The 6,538-nt window shown below is 40.1% G+C and overlaps 1 long non-coding RNA gene across 1 annotated transcript; it reads left to right on the top strand.

Annotated features, from left to right (window-relative positions):
- The first annotated feature begins 408 nt into the window (after window positions 1–408).
- On the top strand, window positions 409–2,906 carry LOC149255758 (uncharacterized). The gene is made up of 2 exons (XR_016266413.1): window positions 409–614; window positions 2,511–2,906. It is a non-coding gene; the product is annotated as an uncharacterized LOC149255758 (long non-coding RNA).
- The last annotated feature ends 3,632 nt before the right edge of the window (window positions 2,907–6,538 follow it).

The raw sequence follows: 6,538 nt of genomic DNA, 5'->3' as shown, positions 1-6,538 counted from the left end.
ATTCAAAAAATAAACTATAAATCAAGATCTTGTGTTACCACAAAAGTCAAATGCATATCAAAATAATATTATATTATTTTAATTAAAAATTCAAATCTTGGTAAAGGAAAAACATTATAAAACTAAATTTTAATAATTAGATTTTTTAATCCTCAATAGTAAATATATTTAAAAATATTAAAATGATTTAAATTAATGATGCTCTAAAACATCATAAATGAAAATCACAAATCTATCAAATTATGCAATAGATGCAGCTTCAAAATTTGCTTGGACTTAATGGTGCTATTTCCAAGCATCCAAATATGACGGGAACACAGCTCAGCCCTTCTCAACAATAATTCCTTAAAAACTTGACTGTCAAAATTGACCGTGGCGGGCAATTTGACTGTCAAAATTCTCATCCCAGCGTGAAACTACCAAACACTCGTCGCGGTTTTCAAAAGTTCCAAACCCCAAAACCCTAGCCCTCGGACATTATGCCGGCCCTCAACTCCCTACTGCCTCATTAAACTCTACTTGGTCATTCTCTCACCCAATTGTGTCGCCTTCCAACCAGCGCCCAGGTTCAAGCTTACGGGCGTTCAGTCATCGATTCCGCTCGCCCCCTCCAGGTAAACTAATTATTCTGTCTACCCACTGTATTCATTTCACAGAGGATGATATCTACTCAGTTCAAAATATGGAAATGATTGATCACCAACCCATTTCCTTTATTAGGCCACTGCCCCTCGATGGCGATTTCTCTGCTTCCTTCTCTTCCATTTTATACAAAATCCCCCATAAAATTCGCCAATTTTTGTAACCAAATCGCAATACCGTCCACGGCTCCACTAGTGCGCGGTGTTGTAAGTGATTTTCTCATCAGCAAATGTGGTCTAACAGAGGAAAAAATCACGAAAGCTTTTAGACATGACAATCACTTACTTCATACCATATCGACCCAAAAGTTGGAAGAAATTATGGAGTTGTTAAATGGTTGTGGTTTGACCACACCTGCCCAGGTCCAGAGGGTAATCCTTCGTAACCCTAGGGTTCTTTCTCTTAGCCTCGAACAAAGTTTAAAGCCTAAGCTCAACTTCCTTAGGACTTTCTTGAAAGAAGAAGATATCTCCAAACTAGTTAGCAGAGATGCAATTATACTTAGTGTCGGAGAGGATAAGCTTAAATCTAGAGCTTCACTTATTCTAAGATCGGGCTTTGATGATAAAACATTATCATTTATTGTGGCAAACCGACCCAGTGTGCTGTGGGTTTCAGAAGAAAAACTTATGGACACATTAAAACAGGTCGAGAATATGGGGTTTAAGAAGGGATCAAAATTATTTGCTGCTGTCTTGGATGTGACTTTCGGACTAAGTAAAGAAACAATAGAACGAAAATTTCAGTGTTTGAGATCTTTAGGTTTCTCGGAAAAACAAATTTCTGGATTAGCTAGTCGGGTGCCGCGGTTTCTAAGGCTTTCATTGGAAAGAATGAAACGTAATGTAAATTTTATGGCTAATACTGTGAGAGTTCCATTGGATGATTTGGTGAAGCATCCAGATCTATTTTGCTACAGCTTGGAGAAGAGGATAATTCCTCGGTATAAAGTAATGGAGGCATTAAAGTCTATGCAAGTGCAAGAGTTCAGAAGAGAAGTACGTTCATTTTCGGTTTTTCGTTTGAAAGAAAAAGTTTTCTTGGAGAGATATGTGAATAATCATCCTGAATCATCATTTCTGCTGCATATTTACCGTGGTGGGCAAGGCGGAGACACGCAGTGAGTGTGTCAATCAAAGAGATTCACAGAAGTTCTGAGGTCTTGTTGGGACTTTTTGACATGAATTTTCCTCTTCACTCACTTTTTATTTAATGTTATTTTCTTTAGCCAGAGAACATTAAGCCAAGCCACCATCTTGTGACAAAAAATAAGGCTCCATCTTGTGACACTTATGTGGTTTCCTTGGCACAAATAAAAGTCTAACAAGAGTTTCTGTAATGTCAAAGTCATACAACTGCCAATTAGCATTTTTGAAAAAACAGATTTAAACAGGGGCCGAATTTAACAGAATTGCTTCATTCTTTTCAGTTTATGAGTACAATTGATCATGCTTTCTATTCTTCATTGCCTCTAACTGTGTGATTAGACTAGCAGAAAGTCGGATACTAGATATTGTTTCGTTAACGCCTTCCGTTGTTGCCTGTCGTGAACTTTGCATTCATATACACTCTGGGCTGCCTACTTACTTTGTCAACGAAGGCAGCATTTTTGCAAACACAACCAAATTTCGATGAAGCATGTGAATGAATAATTTGTTCTTAAAATGTTCTCGGATTAAAATCTCATGGTTTTAAACTAGTTTAGTTGTAGTCTACTATGTCTGATTCATTTGTTTAATGTGAGAGTTTGGTCTGTTTAATGTTACAGTGCGATCTTCATACCCATATATGCAATTTGGTATTCTTATATGCATTTTGGATGGAAAACAATGTTTTTGATTATTAATAATTTCTTTTCATGTTTGTAGATAGTGAAATACTTGGTCTTGAAGTCAAGTAATTCCCATCGTATTACGGTTATAAGATTGTTCATGTATCCTTCTGTTCATTTGTGTTCCTTGCTGGCTTGTAAGAGGTCAAAATGTCCAGGTACTTTTCGACGTGCAAGCTTACAAGTTTCGTTGGATGCAAAGGTGTTAAGGATGGATGAACCCACATTACTGTTTTAGACTACTTGTGATGCATGCCCATAGTAAGGGATAATTTTAAAATTTAATTTTGCACCATAAAATAGGCATCTCCAAGGTTACGAGTTTCCTTGAATGCACAGGTGTAGGGATGGATGATCCCACATTACTGTTTTAAACTTCTTGTGATGCATCGACATAGTAAAGGATAATTTTAAAATAAAATTTTGCACCATACAGTAAGCATCTCCGTTCAATATTTAAAATATTGTTTTAAACAACAAAACTTCATTGCGATTTTTTTTTATTATCTGTGAAACTCTTAAGGGCAAACGCCATTCCTTGAGTTCTTTATCGCTTTGCCTTTCTCTGAAATTCTGGACGCTTTCACCACTTTCTTCAATGTCAAATCATTATGAGTATCCGCATGCGCTCCATCCATACATTCTCCAACCTTTCACAAGTGGAACACATTTAATATTCTTCTTATTTAAAACAATGGAAAGCGCTAGAGACTAACTCTAATTGAGAGCATTGGAATAAATCTTGCTTTTCCAAACATCTAAACTTGTTAATTTTAGGTATGTTTTATGTTTAGAGTAATTTATTTCAATTTTCACAGTTAGCTCAATATCTTTTCCAAATTAGCAATCACATCAGCATTAAAGTAAACTGCAGATAGAACATAAACATAAATCGCAGAAGACAAGCCAAGACAAGAGGACACAAGATGTGGCGCTAGTCAGGGACAAACTTCAATGTGGGGAAACCCTTGATCAATTCTTCTTATATGTTCTTCAATAGTTCAGCAGAGAGAGAGAGAATACATTTACAACAGAAGTCAACACTTTGACTTATCTAGCCAAGAGCATAGATCATCTCTAAGAAGATGATACATGAGATCACTTAAAGACATGTTGCTTCAACTGATTCTCCAAGGTGACTCCTTCACCTATCATCGTACTGCATCTCGTCATCATGCTGCACCTCACTGTGCTGCACTCATCATCACAATGCTGCATCTTATCACACTTCATCAATCATGACAACACCCATCACTGTACTGCATCATGTACCATCATGTGCCATTGCTGCACCTTGTTTTGCCACCATGTGCTTGCTACACCTTGCTTACCATACTACTGTCCCAATTGTTGTTGCAGCACCATGTCTTGCTGCTGTCCCAATTGGTATTGCAACACCATTTCTTGGTACTGCCCCAATTGCTATTGCAACACCATTTCTTGGTACTGTCCCAATTGCTATTGCAACACCATGTCTTGTTGCTATCCCAATTGCTATTGCAACACTATGTCTTGCTGCTATCCCATGTGTTGTTGCAGCATTATGTCTTGCTGCTGTCCCATATGCCATGGTTGAACCATGTTGTCCATGCTTGCTATCCCATTGTTTGCTTGTTGTACCTTGCATGCTTGTTGTCCCTTACATGCTGCACCTTTATTACAATGTTGTCACACCTTATTATATTAGGATGTTGCACTTACATCAGTTCACTGTTAGGGGATTCTCTGATTGCCACATTGCTGGACTGGTAAGGGTATTCTAACAGTTGTTTGGACAACCTTCACAACTTTTGTCCCAAGGCTATGATCACCATTCCCCAGCATTCCTAAGCCACACGTTGGCTTGTTATACCCCAGCAATCACAATTAGCCCTTACACCTTCCTTATTAGCCTTAATGTAGACCTGCAGGTGTATAAGGGACTGCAACTTGCTACAACAAGCCTATCCCTTGCTGCGGTTAGAGCTTTCATTCTTCCATACACTGCGTTAAGGTTCTAGAGCATCCATCTAGGGTAGAGACCCTTTTCTAATCTGCGTTGAGGGCTTACATTGTTGCGCTTCTTGACTGCGTATACCTCTTCATAGGTTATGTTAGGGCTTCTCCAAAGGGCAGCGTTAGGGCTTCTCCATAGGGCAGCGTTAGGGCTTCTCCATAGGGCAGCGTTAGTACTTCTCCATATGGCAACGTTTAGATCTCTCCTCCATAATTGCGTTGAGAGCTAGATCATCCTCCTTAGGACTGTGCTAGGGCTACTTCCTTCTAGATTTATTTCACATTAAAACCCAAGACAAGTGGAGAGAAATCAAGAGAGAAGTGTGTAAAATCACTCTCAAGTCATCTCCTTTTATACTAAAACATTGAGCACATGAGGGGTTTATTTGGTTGCTGGCCGACCTTGACGAATTGTCTTATAACATAAATAAATTCATAACTCCATGAATACTTATCGGAATCAGATGATCTTTAAGATCAATCCTACACCTCTCAATGAGAGGGATCCAAGAAAAATATATAAAATAAGATGACCCACATGGAGTTTGGCCCTAGTTGCCAATTTTAATGCTCCCTATCAACTAGGGAGAACTCCATCTGCTGATCCATATGTCTGACTGTACTATCTCTGCCATCAGTACCCTGCACTGCTCTGCTGAGCTCTGCTTCGCTAAACCATGAAGAAGAAGAATTGACCAAGAATGTCTCATACCATTCTCTACTGACCCGAAGTCAGTTTTATTGATCTTAGATCAATATCACAAGAGAGTGTCTCAAACCACTCATACTGATCCCGGATGAATGGAGGTCATCCTAGCATAGGGAGTACAGTAGATACAACGATGCGTCCATCGACAATATTACTGTGGTCCCTAACCCCTTTTCCCTGCTCATTGATCAGATGAGAGGTACATCCCACGAGTCCCAGACTACATGGGTAGGATGCCTCGACAAGGGAACCAATCATCCTGTCCCTAAGTCGCCTCGGGGTATCACAAGGGAAGGCTGAGCCATTGACCCTGTACACAGCGCACCATTAGGGAGGGTGAGTCGCCCTATGGTCGCGTGTTGCTCCAGTGAGTACCCCAAGTCCCTCGGAGCTCCCAAAGCTTCAATGCATGCAACATGCAGGACCCTCATAAGATGGTCTCTCAACGACTCCAAGTCGTTCGGGAAAGTCACGAATTTGACCTTTCCCCGAGGCTTTGATAGAATGTCTGCGACCTGTACATCAGCCTCAATGCGATGGAGCCTCCTCGCTCATCGACGTACCATATCCCTGATAAGGTAGTATCTGATGTCTATCTGCTAGAGCAATCATAGAATACGAGATTCCTCAATAATCGAATCCCCCCTGGTTGACACAGAAGATCACAGTGGTATCCATCATGTGTACAAACAACTCACTGAAGAGCTTCCACAACTAGGCAACTTCATACGAGATCATACTCGTAGCTATGTATTTGGTCTTGGCGGTGCTTAAGGCAATCGACTTCTGCTTCCTGCTCATCCATGATATCGAAGCATAATCCAAAGAGAACCAACACTCAGAAGTGCTCTTGCGATCCTCCACACTGCCTGCCTAGTCAGCATTTGAATAATCATGCAGTTTCACATTTCCGGCAGTGTATCTCAATTCATAAGAGATTGTGCCCCGAAGATATCTCAGAAGATTCTTGGCACCAATCCAGTGAGGCTCAACCATATATGAGCTCATCATGCTAACTGCAAAACATATGTCTGGATGGAAGTTCACCAAGAACATCAATGCGAATGAGTTTATGAAACTCAGAGGCATTTCCCAAATTTGGTCCAGCATCACTACCATATAACTTCTTGAAAGTTTAGATCCTCGAGGTAGTCATGGGCTTGCGGTTTACTGTTCCACATCCAGAATCCAACTCCCTCTTATTTATGCAAATGAGAGGGTCTGCACCTGTCAGAAATAGGTTGTCCTTAGAAGGTGCCGGTATGAGAGGTCTATCATCCACAACCTTCAAGCAATGGTTTGAATCGGTTTCACTCCTAGTGAATCTCAGCTTCATCAGACATCTAATAGTCCTCTCATAC

The sequence above is a fragment of the Pinus tabuliformis genome, chromosome 7, assembly GCF_031772625.1.
Source record: "Pinus tabuliformis cultivar Carrire ecotype Pingquan chromosome 7, CPIR1, whole genome shotgun sequence".
Taxonomy (NCBI): Eukaryota; Viridiplantae; Streptophyta; class Pinopsida; order Pinales; family Pinaceae; genus Pinus; species Pinus tabuliformis.
Note: the sequence above shows the minus strand (reverse complement) of the source record. Positions and strands in the feature narration are given on the sequence as shown.